This window comes from Diabrotica undecimpunctata, chromosome 7 (assembly GCF_040954645.1).
Source record: "Diabrotica undecimpunctata isolate CICGRU chromosome 7, icDiaUnde3, whole genome shotgun sequence".
NCBI classification, from domain to species: domain Eukaryota; kingdom Metazoa; phylum Arthropoda; class Insecta; order Coleoptera; family Chrysomelidae; genus Diabrotica; species Diabrotica undecimpunctata.
In genome coordinates, this window is record NC_092809.1 from 77,985,412 (window position 1) to 78,008,873 (window position 23,462).

At 33.4% G+C, this 23,462-nt stretch overlaps 1 protein-coding gene across 2 annotated transcripts in view; it reads left to right on the top strand.

Moving 5' to 3' along the window:
- Positions 1–1,337: 1,337 nt before the first annotated feature.
- LOC140445513 (ATP-binding cassette sub-family C member 4-like) overlaps positions 1,338–23,462 on the top strand; it is a 390,598-nt gene continuing 368,473 nt past the window's right edge. For both annotated transcript variants that reach the window (XM_072537582.1, XM_072537583.1), the window contains exon 1: positions 1,338–1,531. The gene's annotated coding sequence lies outside the window, so the exon portion shown is untranslated. The remainder of the gene's footprint in view (positions 1,532–23,462) is intronic.

Sequence of the window (23,462 nt, forward strand, 5' to 3'; positions counted from 1 at the left end):
TGGCGAAAACGTTCGGCGAAACAATTGATACTCATTAGAGTCTTTCTTGCAGATTTCCCCAATATTTAAGAGTTTACTATTTAACTTATCTGCAAAGATTAAATTTCTTTTCTATATATATATATATATATATATATATATATATATATATATATATATATATATATATATACAAACAATACTGTTTATTAGGGCTGCAGTCAGAAAGTTTGGCCGGGATGTTATAGAAACACTCTTTTGACTTTTGGTCTAGCTTTCGGAATTGTTTTTATTCCTTCTTCAAGACATAGTCGTCGAGATTATTTATATAAAGCTATGCCACTCAACATTAATAACATACATATAAAATATAACATATAAAATAATGAACAAAAAACATTTTAAAATTTAGTTATTGATAGTAAAAATTTCATTTGTGACATCTTTTAATAATGTGTTTTAACTGATCCATAGAGAACAGAAAGAAAAAAATGCGTGATGTGCGAAATCTTTTGACCAAACATTTTTGTTTAGACTGGACATAACTCGATCAGCTTAACTACTATAAAGACCTTTTTCAACGTTATGAACAAGAAGCAAACGAGAACTACTTGGAGAATCCTGTTCCAGAGTTAGAGTCTGTCGAAACCTGTGAATATATAGCCGAACTTCCGGATATTTTAGTTTAAGTGATATGTATATAAATTGTTTACATATTATATTATTGTTCAATATTAAAATATATTTTTTTTTCACTAAGTAACCGACACAATGATGTTTTAATTTTTATTAGTTTCAAAACTGGCAATATCCTTATAGATCATTTTCATATCCGTCAATCTCCAAGCATTGCAAATAAAAACGGCAATCTCTAAACTAAAATATTAAAAAAAGGAAAAGAAATAATTTCTTAAGCTCCTCTTTCTGGACATCCGATCACAAACCAAATTTTATATCATTCTTCATCAGTTTTATTGTTTTAATTTAATTTTGTTGGTTTCTACCTACAGTTTTTCGCAGCTTTCTAAAATTACGGAAATGGGAGATTACCGACTTTGATTTTACACCCCTCATATGAGATGTGGGTGTAAATATTTTTGACTTTTAATTAAGTAGGTAATGTTTAGAAACACACTTGGTATACATATTCTATATCTAATAATAAATTTATTCTTCAAAAAATCTATGTTTGGGACACAAAGGGTTAAAGACTAAAAATTATTCTAATTAACAGATCAAGTTTTTCCAAGAAGCTTTCGCGCAAATTTATTTTTCCTATTGCTATTTTCGTTGGTTAGCCGACTGAACCCCAACTCTGCGGCCGCAACACAGACACAATCTCAAACTCGTACTCGAAATTCGAACTAGTCGTAGTCGTGTGCCGACTTTACAACGGGGAGGACGGTTATTTTAAGCGAACCAACAAACCACGTCGTGAATTGACGTAAATTTCAAACAGTTACCGCGAAAATAAAACAAGTGAGAAATAGTTTTGAAGTTGTTTTTCCGAGGGAGATTAAATTTTATTTGTTTCACAGTTTAACATTGACAGGTAAATTTTGATAATTATGATAAAAATTTAAATTTTGATTGATTATAACCACAGTTCAAAGGTTTTATGTGTTTTTGCTGACAATTGTCTATAAATTTTAAATGATTATTTTACATAAACTACTCTATGTGGTTTTGTAATTAAAACCAAATTTAGGAACTTATTTCTAAAATAAGAGTATGTTAAACGTATTTAAGAGTTCCTAATTAAATCATATATGTAAATTTTAACAACTAATAAACACATTAATTTTGTAGATATCATGTATCAGTAATAGATTTTGCAAACGTGACTTAAGACTAGACATGTAGCTTATTATAAATAAAATACAATAGATGTGAAGAAAATCAAAATAAAAATATACATACACTGCCTCTTTAGGCTAAATATATTTTTTCTTCAATGCTGGCTTTGTTGCGAAGGTTGCTAATATTTTAGGCTATAATATGAAGGTGTACTTTCAAACTGCTGCTTTAATTTAAACAAATGGTTATTGGTGGTGTTAACCACCATATCGTGTCCTTCTTATTGACCTTTTTCCACTTACGTTTCTTTGCCTTATAAGTTGATGTAATTGATATTTTTTTCCGCACGTGATCTGTCCCAGGTACAAAATTCTCCGCTTTTTAATAGTTAATATAAATTTTTTTGTTCGTCTTAACATAACATCTCGGCATTTCCCCACGCCCATAAATTCGTAATATTATACCATACAACCAGAGCTCAAAAGCTTGCTTCTGTTTTCTTTATACATATTCTTCTTTAGTTAACATGATTCCATGCCAAAATATCTTGAATACAGTCATGTTGAATAGGATTGGCGAAATCCTAAGACCCTGAAAAACTCTCTAATATATCTTCAGTTTTCTTTTCTTCTATCTGTACTACATACTGCTCTTTGGTCATAGTAGATATTTTAAATAGTCTTATCTTTTTTTTGTAAGAATTTTATTCTTCTGTTCAAAACTTTTCAAAACAGTAAATAATTTAAGAAATTTAAAAATTTAGTATTTTTCCTCGTTTTTTCTCATAAATCTCAGCAACTTTGTGTTTTTGGAACAATTTTCAAGGGGAATAAAAGTTTTGCAATTAAATTTAACATAAGATAAATGTAATTTCAAATCTTAAAAATTATTATTAGTAAAGAAATACTAAAAATCACAAAAATGTAGTTAAAAAAAACTTTTTCTGCGATTTTTTGTATTATTCTTATATTAAACATAAGCCCTTCATACTTCACGAAAGAAATCTTTTTGTTACATTTAATTATCACACAAAATTTTAATAGAATTGATCAAATATATTTTGTACAATAAATATGCAATCTAACTTTCCAAATGACAGATCTCCTTTAATCGAATCCTTATTGTCTTGGGTATACAGACATTTTGGCTTCGATTCTTCTGGTTTTTGTACATAAAGCTAAATGCTAAATTTGTTAAAACTTCTCGTCGGGTCTATGTGGAATTTGGAATGTTACAATTGTAAAAAACAAAGAAATTTATTGCTGTAACATTTAAAAGGCTGTACAAAACAACTATAGACCATCTTCTGCTACAACGTGCCACGTCATATTGTGCGCATAATTTATCTACGGTATCAACACCGCTTTTTAGACTATTAGACTTTTAGACTAACTGATTAGTTATATGCTTATATGATTTCCGGTTTTCCAGTTACAGGATCAACGTTGTCCCCATGTTGCATAGTGGAATATAACAGAACGTTGTTGTTTTTTTTGGTTTATATGACATAGTGTTCCTCTTGAACCAAACCCAAAAGTACCAGAGCCAATAGTTACTACTAGATCCTTGATTGTTAGAAAAATATGCAGGAATTTCTCTTCTATTTACTTTTATTGTTCCTAAAAGAGTTAAACAATTTTCCTTCAAGCTTATACCAAGATCCACGCTGGTGTACCAATTGTCGGTGGTAACATTTCTCTTAGATCCGTAGAGATGTTGACAGACCCGTTCCGCCACTGCCTTGGTACTAGTCTCTAGATAGTATGGACCACCCACTTGGTTTTTGCCAACGTATACTTCCATGTTACTGTTATAAAATAACTTCGCATCAGACAGTGCAAATATTTTTATATCGTATCTATTGGGTTTTCTTGGTATGTACTGGTGGAACGAGTACCGTCCTCTAAAAGCCTTACAACTTTTCGTCCATGGTTACGTATTGCGAATGAGAGAAACATTTTTCTGATTTTCGTTTCACTTGGTAATAAGATCTCTTATCGGCGCTAATTTATCCAAACTAACTCTATTATGCGTTGTACTATCATCAGTTCGCATGTACCTTAGTAAATTTTTGAATCTCGTGATGTTCATTGTCAGTCGGAAAACCTCTATACCAGTGCCCTCCGTTTTCCGCAAATCTATTATATTAAGGTGACTTGCCTTTCTTACACCTGCAAGATATAAGAGACCTAAAAGGGCACGAATTTCATCAATGTTTGTTGGGTATATATCTCGATCGCGACTGAACTTCTGATTTTCTGCTTCTATATTGTATTGGTCCCATCAGCAATTATTTGCAACATATCAGTATCAAATAGATTGTTCCAGATATCTAAAATATCGGTTTTCTGTCTGACACATTGTTTTGAACCCGGAAGCTGCAGAACAATATTTTTACTTCGAGTTTTGACGTTCTTAGGCGCAATATGCTTAGACCATTTTGTTTTATTATCTTTGCCCAAAAAATATGAACCAATGGCTCATATAAATATCAACCATCATCTCCTTATTTTCCTGTTCCGTATTGCTTCCCTCCAAGTTTTCTTCTACATGATCTTCTCCCGATTTCCCTTCATCATCACGCTCATCACCCGTCGAAACTTCGTTTAAAAAGTGCTAACAATCTTTTTTGCTCTTTTTTATAATCCATAATATCTGAAAAATACAGTTTTATTATAAAACAATTACTTACAAGACACAAAATTTTATTACTTCTCTAGACGCACACGGTCCACTGCACCGGTTTTGCAAATTACAAACTTACAGTGCGAGCATTACTAATTACTACATTTACATTCGACAGTCGATAAATGTACCTATCAAAAGAAGGTACAGAGTCAGAGAAAGTCGAAAGCTTCCGATTGGCTTTACAATTGAGCGTCATTGACTCCCACCGGTCTTCTAGACAAGTTGCGTCTACTGAAAGGTTAAAGTGCTTATTGAAAATGTCAAAGAGCCGAACCGTTTAAGCAATAATTAAGTTTTAATTTAAAACTCGACGTTTCAGAACACATGTTGAAGCTATGATCCAGAGGGATATGGTTCAGTTCGAATTCAGGATCTCAATCTGCCTACTCCTCTCACTCGTGACGTACCAGTATATTGTTCGCCAAGTATGCTAGAACCATAAATCCAAATAACAATATAAGAGACCAATTAATAATTAAACGATCTGTTGTGAATAATCACTTCTATTGAGATTTTTTTAGACTCACTAGATTATACGTATTTCCTTTTATAGCGGATTATTACATTAAAAACTCAATATTTTCTGGACCAATTGCACTAATTCTACATTGCTAGTACTGTATTACCAACAAAATATATTTACAATAATTTTCAAGGTAAGATTTGAGACATGACAATTGCTGAACCAATTGTTTCTGCAACTCAAAGTATGATACGACCATTGTTTATTATTAAGCTCATATTGCTCATTAATAAACTGTTCTAACTTTGCGCCATTGCTAACTACAAAAATCAAAGTTGGCTGAGTGAACGAACAATTTTAGTAGCAAAGAACAAGGATATAGATGACTTATAAATAATTCAAAATTAAATTGTTAGTCCACTGCAAACCTATCGACTGTGTAACGAACAAAGACCTATGCTTGGCTTATCACCGCACAATTTACAACTAAATATAAATATGTACTATGTAACGGGACGTGTTTGGTTAGTTTAGGTTAGGTTATTTGGTGCTATGAAAGCTCATAGGCAATATAATGTACTCGGCGATACTCAAAGGAAAACTTAAGGTTAAAGAAGTGCCTGGCAACACAATGAAAGATATAGTATATCACAAGGTCCTTCGACTTCGGCAATATTGAACTTATTTGTAATAGTAATAGCACCTGACAACTAATGCTCTTAGTCTAATTAGCAAGTAGTGTCTTCTTTTATATGAAGACAATGATATACCAGAGAAAGATTACCAACAATGAAATAATTGGATTGGCGTGAAATAGTTTGATATCTTGAAGTTGATCAAACAATAGTTGTTTTAATCTAGTAATCTAACAGCACATGTGGCATCCACAGGCATAGTGTAATATTTAAATTTGTGTAAAGCCAACGTCTGTTGTAATAAGTCATCCAAAATTTACGCCTCTTTTACTAAATAATGTATCAACTGCACTTTTTTACAGTATTCAATATTACCAAATGAATAATGGCCATATCATATATATGTATATAGAACCATTCGTGATTCTTCTTCTTTAGTTTATTGACCTCCACCTTTTTTTTTTCTCGTCTATATAGAGAGGGGTATGGAATCTTCAAAAGACATCTCAGTCCAGGACGCCGCCTAACCTTAGTGCAGGATTCGTTCCTCGGCAATAGTTCCCAAGGTACTTTAAAATGCCCTCTCGTCGCCGAGTCTACGCCGAATGCCTACCTGCTAAACCAGACCCTCCTCTGCCATCCAGCGATCCGGAAGCGGAAAGGCCGGCATCACTTCCGAAGCACTACCTTTATTCATTCATTCTCCATTCATCCACATCCACACTCCATTTATCAGCAAGGAGGCTCCCTGTTTCGTTCCACGTAGCGCGTAGAAGACCCTCATCGCAGACGGGCATTTCCTCCTTCCCCACCGTCTGACTCACGCATGAGTTATACAGTCTGACCCACTTTTCTAGCTTCAACTTCCAACATCTTTCACTCTTACCTTTGCCGTTGGTCCAGCTGTCTTCCTTCTTCTTCTTTTTTCTTGATCACTGCACACGGATATAGTTGTGTATGCTGGTCCAACCTGATTTATTTTCAATCATTCTCTCAATCTTTTCTCTCACTGTAACAAATTTCACACCTGTCTCTCTTTCCATTATGCACCTTTCTACTATCCATCTGTTGCAATCTAACATCGTATGTGTCACAGTGTCCGAGTGTCCACAGTATAGGCATTCATCTGTGTCAGCCTTTCCGAACCTAGAGAGGTAGGCCCTAAAACACCCGTGTTCTGTGAGCACTTGCGTCAGGAAATAATCCATTGATCCTTTTCTGTCAGAATTAAAGATGTCCTTGTGAACAAACACCCTGCTTTTTGAACGTTTAAATTTGAATACTGTAAGAAACGTGCACTACAGTGATTCCGAGGTAATAATAGAACAAAGTGTTTTTAATGAAATAAATTGTATTTCCAATACTAATTGCGTTGTAATTGTATTTTCGTTAAATCAAATATAGTTGTAACGTGCTACAGCAAACCTATAATAAAATTCGGGTTAACCTTGATCGTTGTATGTAGAATACTTGACTTTGAATTATATACCTAATAAATCGTTCCTTGAACATAAAATCTTAGTCTTAAAAGGATTTTAAACAATTCAATAAGAATATTTAAATACGGTTAATCTTTATAGTTCAAAATACTGTCTATATTTTAAAAATTATTAGGTAAAATACTGTATTGATAATTTTTTTCGTATTATTCTGAGAAATACACGACTTCCTAGTCTTTCCCTTTTTACTTAAGTACTTAATTTTATCCAAAATGTTTGTTAAAAATATAGACCTAACCAAACTTTACATTTCCAAACCATACATGTCACGTCATTCAGTATCATGATCATGCTACTACCGATGCGTAGAAATAAGCGACACTTCTTCTGTGTCTGTGTTGTGGTCATTTTCTTCACACCTGTCTGATTCTGGCTTTCGCGCTTTCCAAATCAACATTTTCTTCTTCTACTTCATCATAGAGCGGTTACAACTTTGAATTACTTTCAGATAAGGATCCATCACTGAAATCTGAAATAGTAACAAGAGAAAAAAATTAAAGGCTGGAATATTAGTATATTTATATATAAGCATATTAATTAAAATACTTACTCTATGCAGGTTATACTTCACAAAAAATAGGAAAATAAATTTACTTGCCGAACTCACAAAAGTTACTCGAATAGTCGGGTAGGGTCTGACAGACCAAAAGTGCAAATAACTAGCGAACTATTATACACTAATGCAAACCCCGTTGTTTACTGTTGTTCGACATGTGGAAGGAATGGTACTGACGAACGACGAAGGCAGCGCACTCCGACATAAAATAAGCTGTAAGACATTAGGAATAAATTGTCTCTGGTCTCACAGGTCCCACCCGACTACTCAGAAATTAAGGGACTGCAGGTGATTAAATGTGTATCCTGTAATGGGCAAATGGTCATCATACTTTTTTTTGTGTTTTCTGTATTGTTATTATTTTCGAAAACTAGTAAAAAAAACTGACAATCGTCATCAAAGTTTTGTGTTGGATAGCCAAATCTTTTTTAAAATATCATAGAGTCCTCAGATTATTCACGCATGCATCTCCCACTTTTTCTTCTGGGCGAATATATGGATAATACCTAATTTTGGAATAGTCTTCAGCAAATCGGTAATCAATATATTTAGCTTGAATGGATTTTAAGAATTTTTACGGGCCTTTTTAACAATTATTTCCACGTAACTGGAAGGTGAGAAAATGTTTTTATTTTTAAAATCCGTAAACTAATTTTCGAAACTTTTACTTTAATCTGTGCCTTCTAAGAATTGCAAGGCAAAACAGACGTTGATAAAGATGTTCTTAGAGACATGGGGAATCTAAAAATTGCATTCCACAACATATCTCCTCAACTAAGCAAAATTCTTAGCGAATTGGTTTCTAGTACTCGTACAGAGTATATCGGAATAAAAAGGAAAAGACAGTTAAGCTTTGATTTCACGTACAGTGCGCCTGTGCATCCGCTTATACGTATTTCGGCCTAATAGGCCTCTTCAGAACGGCTTTCACAGTTGTTCTGAAGAGGCTTATCAGGCCGAAATACGTATAAGCGGATGCACAGGCGCAAATTACGATACATTAACCCCGATTGTCAGCAATATTGCAGTTCAATAGCCCAGCCGATCAGCAGTTTCGACACATATTGCAGACAGGTCGTCATCAATTAATTTCATATAAATACTGTAAATTTTTATTCTAAAACCAGTTGTAATTATATTAAATAAAGTGCTGTTACTGTCAGTTGTACCTTTAAAAGGGCCTTTTTAAAAAGTACCTTCGGGAGTGACAACCCTTAAGTGGCGCATTCAGTAGATTAGTGGGAGAGTCTCCAGAAGATCCTCGTCGTTTTCAAACGTTTACCCGCTACCGAACCCAAATCCAGGGAAAACTGCAGCTATTTAACCCATGGATTCCAGGCAAATTGGCACAGAAATATATTTATGAAGAAAGCTGAAAAGAAACTTAAAGAAGAAAAGAAACTTGTACCTAAAAGGAATGCATCCAAGCATCATCCTATTACTGTAAGCAAATTTCATCTTATTTCTAATTCTAATATCAATTCACAAGTATCATCCTTTAGAATAAGCTATTCTCTTTCAACAATTTTTGAATCTAATATAGAATCTAGTGAAAATATTAAACCAGATTTACATTTAGTTGATAATAATCATATTTTTAAGTCCACAAATTTGTTTGAAATACCTTCTATAATTATTACACCAGCATCCATTTCAAATAATTCTAATATGGCACCCATTTTTTATGTTAATAAAGACCTTTCTATCGTACCAGAGTACGACGGCAATCCAAATGAACTCCACAATTTTATTGATGTTATTTTCATGCTTCTAAACCATTTCTGGGATCATACAAATCCCGAAAATTTTCAAAATCATATGCTTACCCGGGGAATTATGAACAAAATTAAAGGAAGAGCCAGAGAAATTATTTCTGTATACGGCTGTAAAGACTGGCCGTCAATAAAATCAATTCTTGTCCAAAATTTTGCAGACCAACGTAACGAAAACTCATTAACTAGAGATTTAGTCAACCTTCGGCAAGCTCCAAACGAAAACCACCATCAATTTCATGAAAATGTTATGAGTCTTTTAAATACCATTTCAAATCATATTGAATTACACACGGAAAACGAGGAAGTTAAAAGAAGTAAAAAAGAATTTTTCCAAAAACAAGCTCTAACCACATTTTTGGCAGGCCTAAGAGAACCCCTAGGATCAACAATTCGATCCATGAGACCACCCAATCTCGCTCTTGCTATCCAATATATTCAGGAAGAAAATAACATTAGATATCTCCAAAAAACTCATAATTATTCCTTGCCATCTTCTAATAAACCATCTGCGACTTCACAAACACAGAGATCCAATTTAACTCATACACCTGCTCCTACACGATGGCAGCCTGAGGTGCCTAAGCCCCAATGGCCACAGCCATTCTTTAGACCAAATCAAATTCCTGTGCAACAACAATCATTCAATAATAGTCCAAGAGGGACATTTCAACCCCCTAGATTCCAACAAAATCATCAACTCACTCCATATGCACAAAATTCTAGGGCTAATCAACCCAATTTTCATAAACCAGTTCCATCTCAATCATATAAGCCAACACCTATGAGCGTATCTACACGCCAAACCGGCTTTAATAGACCCCATTTTCAAAGAAACTTCCGCTTTCAACAAACAGCCAGCCCCCGATTCACCGTAGAAGAACTCTTTAATATCGGACAAGAGGAAAATAATTACGATGAAGGTATAGACAATGACACATACCCAGATTACACTTATTATGAGCAAGAAAGCCAAGAATACGAGGAAGATGTAAATTTTCAAACGTTTCAAGACGAAAAAGAAGAAACGTAGTAGAATTGCATTCCTATGCCGACAAAAGAGAGCTTCCTTACATTAAAATTCAAAATCCCCCTCTTAAACTTCTTATTGATACAGGAGCCACTAAATCTTTCCTTAATCCTGATATAGCCAATAAATTCTACAAGAATAATATTAAATATGAACTATTTATCGTTACATCAATTTTTCAAAATCATTCACAGGATTATTGTGTAGAAATCCCAATTTTTCCCGAATTTAACTCCGATATTAACCTAAAATTTTGTCTTTTTAAATTTCACAAGACATTTGATGGTCTTATCGGCCTCGATAATCTTAAACTTCTAAAAGCAAATCTCGATTTTACCCAAGCTACTCTTACTACAGAGCATTCTATCCTTCCTATTAATTACTACGTCACAAACAAAGCCCAATTCTATACAGTCCAGCTAGAGCCCCAATCAATTACCCAAGTCCGCTTGCCAGTAAAGGAAACATCAGGTACAATCGTCATCCCAAGACAAGAAGTCGAAGGTGCCATCCTAAGAGAAACTCTCACCATTGCCTGTAATCAACTCGCCTGGACCGAGCTAGTCAATAACACCGATGAATACATCCAAGTAGCATTAACTGATCCCATCAAAAGTCAACTTATAAATCTCGAGGAATATCATATATATACGTCAGATATCATACCTACCGAAGACAGTAATCTAAAAGATGTCGATCCTCTCCTTAGAACCGATCATCTTAATACCGAAGAAGAATCTCACCTAAGACGACTGTGCAGGAAGTTTGCAGAGATATTTCATCATCCAGACGATCCTTTAACATTTACTAACCAAATAAAGCACCATATACGAACCAAAGACGAAGTTCCAGTTTATACCAAGTCATATCGGTATCCACACATCCATAAAGAAGAAGTACGTAAGCAGATCACTTCGATGCTTGATCAAGGAATTATCAGACCGAGTCAATCACCCTGGTCATCTCCAATCTGGGTCGTTCCAAAGAAACCAGATGCCTCAGGAAAAATTAAATGGAGAATAGTTGTCGATTACCGGAAGGTGAACGAGAAAACCATCGATGACCGATATCCAATTCCAAATATAACAGACATTTTGGACAAACTAGGACGCTGCCAATACTTCTCAACCCTAGATCTAGCCAGCGAATTCCATCAAATTGAAATGGCCGAAGAAGATATCCAGAAGACTGCATTTAACGTTGAAAATGGCCACTATGAAGACATGAGAATGCCGTTCGGACTCAAAAATGCACCCTCAACATTCCAGAGAGTAATGGAGAACGTACTAAAAGGACTAATAGGAGAAATATGTCTGGTCTACATGGACGACATTATTGTATTTTCAACCTCTCTTCAAGAGCATATGGTAAATCTTAAGAAAATTTTTGAAAGATTAAGAGAAACAAGATTTAAGATACAAGTTGACAAATGTGAATTCCTTAAGAAAGAAGTCGATTTTCTAGGTCACGTCGTAACCTGCGAGGGAATTAAACCAAACCCGACTAAGATTAAAGCCATCATAGACTATCCTGTACCAAAAACAACAAAAGAAATTCGAGGATTTTTAGGATTACTTGGTTACTATAGAAAATTCATAAAGGACTTTGCCAAAATTACAAAACCACTTACCATATGTCTTACAAAGGATGCAAAAATTGAACACACCGAAGAATTCTTAAACTGTATCAAAATCTGTAAAAGCTTATTGATTAATGAACCACTTCTGCAATATCCAGACTTCACTAAACCCTTTAACCTCACGACTGATGCAAGCAACTTCGCTATAGGAGCCATACTATCACAAGGTCCAATAGGAAATGATAAACCTATCGCCTATGCATCCAGAACTTTAAATGAAACAGAACTGAAATATTCGACTATCGAAAAGGAGATGTTAGCAATTGTGTGGGCTACTAAATACTTCCGCCCATACCTTTTCGGACGAAAATTCAAAATTTTATCTGACCATCGACCTCTACAATGGCTATTTTCACTTAAAGATCCAAACTCAAAGCTTGTCAGATGGAGATTAAAGCTGGAGGAATTTGATTACGAAGTAATATATAAAAAAGGCAAATCCAACACCAATGCAGATGCTTTATCCCGTGTCGAAATTCACACGAAAGAATTAAACAGTGTAGACGAGAATATGGAAGAAATAATGAAACTCTTCTCAAAAGATGACGATGATATCTCCATGATTAACCACCCCAGTTCCTTATCTGATCTGGAAGAATTTCTAACCGACCCAGCCGAAGAGTCTCAAAAAACTTTGAATCCGTCAACCCCTTTAGGTGACTTAGATAAAATCATCCAAAAAAATCAAACTGCAACGTTAACTCCCGAAGAAATAAAGATAATAGACGAAATCCTACATGAAGACAGCAAACAGCAAAAATCTAAAGCTCAGCCATCAAACTCCCAATACTTACAAGAAGATAACGATACAGATGTAACCAAACATTCCACGGCAGAAAATCCAATAATGGGAATTCCAATTAGCGAGAAACCACTAAATTGTTACAATAATCAAATAATTCTCAAGATAGTAAACTATAGCCCGGCGAAACCAATCATAGAGCAGTGTTTTGTAACAAAGAAGAGAATGTATGTCCAATTGGGAAAAAATGATCTTCACAACGACATATTCCAGTTTTTCAAGAACTATATAGATCCTAAAAAGAAGTACGCGATTCTGTTTGAGAATGATGAACTCTACAAATCCCTATGCAATATTCTACGAGAAACTTTTAAAAATTCCGCATTCGATCTTGTCAACTGCAACAGCCTCCTAGAAGATATAAACAGCACAGAGAGACAGAAAGAAATTATAGAGAACTACCATCAAGGGAAGACTAACCACAGAGGAATTAACGAAACCGAAGCTCAAATAAGAAAACGCTACTACTGGCCTACGCTAAAGAAAGACATCGATGAAGTTATCAACCTTTGTGATACGTGCCAAGCTAACAAGTATGACAGAAATTCAATTAAGCCGAAATTTATGGTAACACCAACTCCAACAAAACCGTTAGAAATCATTCATATGGACACATTCCAAGCTAACGGACAAAAATTCCTTACAATAATTGATGCATTCTCGAAATATGGCCAAGCATATCCCATAGAAGGATCCAACGCAATAAATGTCCTTAATGCCTTCATGCTATTTATAACCCACCACGGACTCCCACACATGATAATCGCAGATAGTGGAACCGAATTCAAAAACGGCCTTGTTCAGGAATTTGTCGATACACACAAAATTTCGATTCACTACACAACACCAGATAATCCACAATCGAACGGAATGATAGAACGTTTTCACTCTACAATTTTGGAACACCTAAGAATACTTAGAGAAAAAAGGAAGACTCTGGGTAATAAAGAACATATGTTGTATGCTATTTTAGGATACAACAATTCCATTCATTCATCAATTAAACAAAAGCCAATCTTTTTTGGAATTTTTGGTTTTCTCAAGCTACGCAAACTGAAAAAAGAAAAAGATGAGCAGAATCCAACCACAGCAGAAGACATCCCTGACCAAAGCCAAGAGTCCTCAGAAACAGTTCACAGAGTTTTGTTCATCCCTCACAAAACTTCCCCAGGGGATGGAGAAATTACGATACATTAACCCCGATTGTCAGCAGTATTGCAGTTCAATAGCCCAGCCGATCAGCAGTTTAGACACATATTGCAGACAGGTCGTCATCAATTAATTTCATATAAATACTGTAAATTTTTATTCTAAAACCAGTTGTAATTATATTAAATAAAGTGCTGTTACTCTGTCAGTTGTACCTTTAAAAGGGCCTTTTTAAAAAGTACCTTCGGGAGTGACAACCCTTAAGTCGCACTGTACGTGAAATCAAATCTTAACTGACTTTTCCTTTTTTTCCGTTTTTATTTTTGTTCTGTCTTTCAATGGACTACCGCACTCCATTTGCAAATTACCCCTCTAATCAAAAAATATTTGATTTGTACTTTTCTTGGACATCCAGCTCATGTTGGCTCATGCCTACATAACTACTTTATCATTTGCTAACTTAGATGGTGAAGTTATGGCATGTTAGTTTCTGTTTAAAGTTTACCACGCCTCCAGGAATAACAGAAACAAGTTGGACCGCTTGTAAATTCATTATAAATTACTTTTCACACCTTTCCTCCAAACGCATCTTCTTTATCTTTGATTTTTTTCTTTACTACATGTTTTCACATCATGCTTATCGTTTATCGTTAAACATTTCTTTTTTTCTTTTGCTGGTAGACACTTTGCTGAAATACATTTTTGGATTTATCTTTCCCCTTTTCTGCTCTGTATCCTTTACCGCGCATTCTTGAGTATTTTTGTTTATATTTATTCAAAAAGGAAAAAGCTGCTTTGTTTGAGACGCCTTTTTGTCTCATTTTTATCTTTTTGCTTCTAGTGATATTGTCAGCTTTATCTGCCGAATCCGACGAAGTATTTAGATGATAATTTGACTCATCCTTCAAAAGGTTCTTCAAATTCAATGTCGCTGCTATAGTGTCTATTTTCGTTGTTAGTTTTACTGAGACCTTCGTTTTTTAAAGTTAGATTCTTTCTGACGTCCTCAATATGAGTACTCTCCTTCACATCGACATTCATTCCATTATCTTCTATATTCATACTAGCCAGACATCTATTTTGAGTGTCATTTTTTAAGTGAGACCCTGTTTAAATAGTACTTTTTGGGTTCAAAATAATGTAAGAATGTATTTAAATAGTTCCTGAATGGACCGATAAAGCAGCAATTTGCTGGAAACTGGAGTTTTCTTGAAAAGACACACCTGTTCGTATCTTGTATTATCCATTTGGTTTCTTCATTGAAATATTGTTTCTCTTGATTCGAGCTGGTATATGACATTTCAATGACCTCTAAAGCTTCAGGTGCAGCCCCCTAAAAATAAAGCAAAAATAACGCTACCTATATTATTATTTTTCAAAGAAACTTCATAACGCACTATTGTGAAAAGATGATTAAATTTGGGTATATAGATAACAAACCTTCGTATCACAATTTTGTACTATACTGATAAGTTTCTGTTTTTACTCTACTTATATAATTTGTTCTAGTTGATTAACTGAAATGGATTAATTGGATCATCATAACCTCAATTTCTTTGGAATATTAGTTATGTTTAGTCGTTTATAAATGATGCAGACACTTTTTGAATTACGGAATTTTGTTCTTGATCGAGGCGGCTCGAATTGGTAATGTAGGCAACCCAAAAAACACTAAACCACAGAAATTGATATACGAGGTTTTGACATTTTAAGACTCTGATCGACAGGCGAGTAAATCCGCGGTTTTATGGCTCCTCGGTAAAACTTGCCAGTATATCATTGCAATACCGCAAAACTAATTTATCGTTCATGTAATAATGTCTTCTAATTCCGTTATTAATTGGCTCGTCTTGCAATTTTTGCCATATCAACACAATCTTGCCAGAATTTTGCATTTATTCAAGTCATAACTCTCTAAATACAATTTTGTTTGCACCTTATTCTATATAGGCAATACAAACGTTTGAGGTTACTGTTAATTTTCTAACTTTTATCTTGGAGCTATAAAGTAAACCGTTTTAAACATATTAATGTTTAAAATGTTATTTCACTAGTACAACGATCCATTAATTAAGATTATGTAACAGCTTCCAAAAAAAAATTATCAATATTTATCACATTTGATCGACCTTATCGTTGACATCGAAATATGTATATTGTGGAACATTATTTTTCAATTTTGATTCGAATAATCAAAGGTACAATAATCATAGTGCTATATTCAAGGTTATCTTGATAATCTCCAGTGTTTTGTAGTATCTTTTAAACGGTTAACATATCTACGCATGTAGTTATTAAATTCACTGCGGATAAATATGTAATGATATTTTAATAGTTACATAATTATTTAAAAGTAATTAGGTATAGGAAATGGGAATATACAGAATACTCCTCATACCTTCGGTAAACTAGGACACGATGATATCGAACGATAAAAAATATGTGTTTGATAATAGAAATATACACGATGTCCAGAAACTATCAAGAAAACTATAATACTGCCAACCGTTTTAATCTAAATTTGTTTATACTGGTTGGCGCACCAAAAATGAAGCAAGCTTTTCGGGTAGCTAATTAATTTTCTTGGAAAACGCTTAGACTCGTCGATTTTGTTTTCGAGAGAGACACTTATTAATCACCAGTTCAATATCATAATATCTGCTAATCTTAAAAAAAAGTGGGTCGAGTGATAGCTCATAAAGACCGGAATATATGAAACAAAAATGTGCAAATATGCACATATACAGGGTGGGCAAAAGTCAGTTAACGCAGTCTGGCCCAGTTCAAAAATAGTGGGGACGCGACAGCGTGGCCCATGTTAGTTTACGATTGTCGGTCGCATTACCACGAATAATGCTTAATGATAAAAGGGTTTGAAGACCACGTTTTTACAGTGTAATAAAATTATTTACATAATTATTTAAAAACTGAGCCTTTATTCACGACTCAGGTTCATTTCTGTTTCTGACCTGCCGCTGATGACGTCAGCGCCTAGGGTTCATTATTCGCTTGTGTCTCGTTGGCCTTGTTACAGGCATAGGACCTCTAAATGTTGATTGTAGCACAAACAATCACGAATAAAAATTATTAAAATATAATTCTCACAATTTTTGTTTATGTTTATTTATTTACTTTTTTTGGTTGGGAATCCGCCACAATTTTAAGTTAAAACAATTAAGTTTGTTTGACGTTTCGATTTCCACTTTGGAAATCTTGTTCCGAACAAATGTTGTAAACTGCATTAAAATGCTACAAGAAAATAGCTTCAAAGTTATTGTACATTTATGTCGTAAATTTAATAATAAACGAGACAATAATTATACGCCGAATGTCCTTAAATTTAATTGTACTCAGCGGCCCCTGAAAAGTACCCGTTTAATGTGCGTTTTCTCATCAGAAATCATAGAATGTATAAATTAGTACATTTTGCGGTTGAAGTTTGTGGTGATAATCCTAGTGTTATTGGAGTTTGTCGTTTTATAGTAAATTTTTAATTATATTCTGTGATTATTAAAATATAATGGACGAACAACCGAGTTGTTCCAAGAGAAGACAGCAAAATGTTAACGTCAGAAGAGAAGGTAGTGATACGATATGAAGGAATTGAATTGCATGATGCAGAAAAATGGCATCAAATATTAGCCAAGCGGTCGATATTTATAGCAGTTTAACAAAAGTATCCATTAGCTGTATTTATCATGTGCCTAAAAATACATCGGAAAGTAAAAAGCAAGTAAAACGTAAAACTAGAGGTAGAAAAAACATTGTTTTGGATGATGAGACAAGACATTTTATTTTAGGAGTAAAATTCCAACACTAAAAAAATTTCTCAAGGGCTCGAAAACAATTACTTTTTACACAAGATATCTCGTAGAGTATTAATCAGAACTATGCGCGATATGAACTTTCGATATGTAAAATGAGAAAAATAGTGTTATTAGAAAAAAAAATTATTGCGTGGAGAAGAAAATATTTTAAAGAAATACGGACACTTCGCAGCATTGAACGGAAAACATATTATTTCAATGAAACCTGGATTAACGAAGATCATACAGTTGGAAAAGATTGGCAAGATTTAAATGTCTAAACGCGAAGCATTTATAGAAGGCCTCTTTACAGGATTAAAAGCTCCATCAGGAAAGCGACGACGTTTAATCATTATTCATATAGGAAGTGATACAGGGTTCTTTGATGATGGTTTGCTCCAATATGAGTCAAGAAAAACAGGAGATTATTATGAAGCAATGACTTCCGAAGTATTTGAGCGCTGCTTTAAGAGAATCTTAACAAAACTAGAACCTGGCCAGGTCACGCCAATAGACGTTTTAGCGTAACTTCCGCGACAGCCGGGTAGCATCAATAATCTTTCTGCAAATTTATTTGTTTTTTTATAGCTTTTTGTAACACTGAAACAATAAAACACTGAAAACTTTGTTTTTGAAACTTCCACAAAATTTATTATAAAATCTTATCACTACAGCTGTTTTGACAGAGTACCTTTCTCAAGTGATCTATTTTTGATATGCATTTACACATTATAGTCTTTAAATTGAATCCAGTAAAAAGGTTATCTACATAGATTTGGTAAGACAGCTTTTGTTGTGGCAAAGTGTCCAACATCGAGACAAGGGGAGTGGCTGCCTTTCCAAATGCAAGTTGGTAAAGATCGTTGGAATTGGTATTTTTCCCTTGATAGATCTCAAAATTCACAAGGTAACTCGTCTCGGAGTTAAAGCACCATACTTTATAACTGAATCTTATCGGTTTTCCCTAATGAATTGTTTACAATTATGGCGGCCGTAATATTTCACCTTTGACTCATCATAATTCATATTTTCAGTTGGTTGATAATATTTGAGAAAAGTATTCTGTAATTTTTTAATTACTGGTCTTAATTTCCACATTTTATCATTTAAATCCATTTGCGTATTATCAGCACAGCGCATGAAACGCATGATTTGGATAAACCTGACGCATTGCATCCTTCACCATTTTATTAGAAATGTCTGCTCCGTTGTCCCAATAAAACCTTTTTCCAGGAAGACAATTGTATCCAGACACAATCAAAATACCCAAAAAACATTTGAACTCGTCCAAGGTAATCTTCAGAGCAGGACAATTCACAAAAAGAGCGTATTTTCTGGTTTCGTCTAAAATATGGCCTAGCATTTCGTTATCGAAAAACAACTCAAATAAATCTGTAGGGCTCATATTTTTAAATTGTGAGTAGTCTGCTTTGAGAAAGTCGCATGTTTTTACAAAATTTCCATCGATCCAAGTTCTTTTAGTATACTTTTTTCCCTTTAGTGATTTCAAAAAACTAGTATTAGATTATGTATAAAGTGGTGAAATAAGTGGTGTTTACTCGTCTTCCATCTCATTAAAAACACTAGTCTCTTCTGTTGCATCATTAAAATAATCCAGCTCGGCTTCTGCTAATAATTGTCTTCGGGACAGGTTATCCACAAATCCACCATTATCGTTGTCAGCCGAATCTTCATCAGTCAAAACATTTGAATCAAGTGGACTTATATATATATATATATATATATATATATATATATATATATATATATATATATATAATTATTACATTTTTTTGATAGATTTTAGAATCCATCAATTTTTTCAAAAGTTAAATTATAAAACAAATTAATATAAAATTACTTAAATTGGGAATCTTCCGGCATTCTGTGTTTTTGCTGATTTATTTAGTAAATTAATATTTGATGTGTCTTCACCATAATAATATCTTAATGCTACAGATCTTTTAAAGATGAACTGATGATGCCCATTGAACAGTGGGCGAAACGTATTCAATAAAAAGATAAAGTAGCACAACTCTTTTCTTTTTTTATCTCCAAATTGACCGAAAATATCCCATTCACTTAGGAGTGCACATTTTTATATATATATATATATATATATATATATATATATATATATATATATATATATATATATATATTTATATATATATATATATATATATATATATATATATATATATATATATATATATATTATTATGATTGTTTATTTTGAGTTCAAACTTAGTTTATTGAGCCAATAAAAAAATTATAACTTATCTGTTATCAAAAGTAAAATAATCCTTATATTACCTGTGTTCGATGGATTCAAAAGATTTTCTAGTTGTCTTTTATCGGGAGAGAAGAAAGGATAATAATACAAATATATTATATTACAAAGATTTACGTTTCTTTATTTTATATGAAACGAATAAAACAATTATTAAATTCTGTCGTTATCTTATCAATCAGCATACAAGAAAATAAATCAAATTATTATGATAATAAGATTATAAAGCTACATACATTTATACTACGTGAAAAACCAATTTTACTTAAAATTTTCTTTACTTGAAAAAAGAAACCACAAAACTTTAAACTTTTGATTAGCCTAACAAAACCTCAGTTCTTAAATTTGAATGCTAATGACCATGATGTCGAAACGATCCTTCACAGATATAAAATTCAATTGTACAAACACTTACAGTTTATTTTCTTCTTGAGTTGTATGTTGGAACATACCCAGAAAAATCCAGTCTCCTCAAAGATGTGATCTCCCCTTTTTGGCACTTCGGCTCCTTCTTTACGTCTCTGCAAACCTCCTTCAGACTACACAAAAAACGCCTGATTCACTTCTCCAAACTCCGCTACTTATTTATGACACCAGGACCTCCTTTTGTCAACTTGATGCCGTAAGAATACTTTCACATATCCTTTATAAAATGCCCACGGTAGATACAAAGACCTCTTTTAATCCACTTGTTATCTCCGTCTTCAAACTATTCACTTCTTTTCGTTACGCCGGTATCCAAAATCACGAACCACACCCTATCTTGAGACACACGACTGTTTCCTTTCGATGACCAAAATATGACTGCTTCTCCTGTCTCCTCATCGACTCCCAAATTCCCATTTTTAAAAACGACCGTCCAATCAAAAAGCTTAAATTGTGTTTACTATGATTTTGGAAAAGCCTAATTTCGGTTTCAGAGAAAACTAAATAGCTTACTTTAAAATTGGTTTTTTCAATACATCCTTTATACCTATTTCAAAAGATTAGAATATGGTCATTTAATACTCGACTATACAAACAATGAAAAAGATTAACTTCAGGTAAAATGTCTTCTAATTCTAAACAAAGGTTTTTTGATAATTTTGTTTGCAACGGAAACAGGTCGTTTGCCAAACAAATTTCTATTCTTATCTACACTAAATCTTATCTTAAATTACTATATACAATTTGTTTATATTGATTTCTTAAAAATTTATTCCGATGGATATTTTTATTTGTTTTTCTTTGGTTGGGAAAGAAAAAGTATGACAATATATATATATATATATATATATATATATATATATATATATATATATATATATATATATATATATATATTGTCATACTTTTTCTTTCCCAACCAAAGAAAAACAAATAAAAATATCCATCGGAATAAATTTTCAGTTGTCATTGTCATCGTTATAAACCATATCTAGGACTTCCTGGAGCGTCAAACCTCTCCTGTAAATAAACAAATAATTAGATCTCACCTAGTGTGACCATTTGGTAACAGTCTGATTCAGTCTCATGTAAATTTTTTGTTAATGAACCAGGTTGCCTTCAATATTTTTTATGTTATAACCTACTTCCTTAACTGTATCAATAATTATTTAAATTGCCTTAAAGTCTTAATAGTAAACTAAAAAAACTACTTACTCAAATCTCGGTTCCATAATTTGCACATTCGTTAATACTCATGAATTCACACAACTATACTATTCTTTCGCTCCAAAGTGTGGAATGTAACACTGTAACAAATTGAATACACTGACATCTAGTAACGAAAAGTTAAACTGCGAATAGATTTCTAGAGTTAACTTGAACTATAATTAACATTAAATGATGGCTTGTTTTCGTAACCAAGTGGTCACACAAGGCTTTGATGGGTTAAATGGAAACCCCCATTTTTATTACAGATGTGAATTCCTAATAAAAAATAAGTAGGTAAGAAAAGTTTTTTTCGAATTGTTGAAAGCTGGTGTTATAGGGTAAATCAGGGGATAATATTATGGTAAACAAAAAAGTTGACGTCTAGAAGGCAAGAAATTGTTTATATAAATTAAATAAAAATACTCATCTTTCACAAAACATATTGGCAACAACTTAACAGTGTCATAGTTTCTTTAAGACATTACAAATGTTTGAAGAAGAAAAAATATTTATTCTAATTAAATTCACCATTTCATTCGTGCATAAGGTTGAAATGACAAAAACAGTTGGGGGGGAATTGTGAACTTGCCATGCCTTTGTAAGGAGTGCTACAAACACTAGTCTCGAAATTTTTCTATTTGGATTCATTTTAATGTAGGACTTACAAGCATTGTGATAATAGGATTTTAAAGTGCTCTGTCTAGTGGCTGCAGATAATGGGTCATGTGGCTGAATCGACAGGGCAAAACTAAGTTATTTTCCTGCTATTCACACTGCTGCAATGAGAGCTATGTCCATCCAAAATGGCTTCGATAGCTAAATCCAATGGCTAAATCTAAGCTTCCTCGGTGCAAAATAGTTCCTTAGCTATAGACGGAAAATGCCAGTTGTTACGTACGCCAAATTAAGTTGGCGCACGTAACAACTGACATTTTTCTTCCATATAAATTAGGTCTATATAAATTTTAATATATATATATATATATATATATATATATATATATATATATATATATATAATAAAAACCAGGTGGCTTACCGTCCTTATACCCTTTCCCGGTGAAAAGGGTGAAACCTTTTAATATTATTGCAGCTACACTCTCAGATTCCTTTGCTACCAACACATAACCTGGTCTATTATTTAGTTCTCCGGATTCATCTACGTTAAATATATTTCCCGGTTTATCAAGGAAGTTGTGCTCTCTCAAGATGTTCTGCAGCAACGAAAAGTAGTTTGCAACATTTTTCTTGTTTAAATCACTTGATCGTGCTTGTAAAACTACTTCCGATTTGCGGATTGATAGTTCTGAATTTCGTTTTAAAAACAAATGTAGCCAATCCATTCCGGCAATATCCTTTTCACGGTTAAACTTGTGATGCAGATAACATTTCTTGGCCAGTTTATATACTATGGTATGTACTTCTGTTCTAGTCGGTACAAATCCGAATTTTTGTAATATTATTATATGTTTAACGATCTTCTTCCCACATTCCTGTGTTAAGAAAGCCTACTTATAGACTTTTTTGTAAAGCACCCCTTTCTATTTTTCTTTTCAGCGTTGACCATGGAACGCCAAACTCCTTTAATGCTTCATTCAGGCTCATTTCATTTTATACTGCTTTTACGGCATCTTTAAGTAGCTCTTTTGTCCAGTCAGCACTCTTTGCCTTTTATAAAACGTAGGCATATCGGACCAAAGCAATTAAAAAAAATTGAAC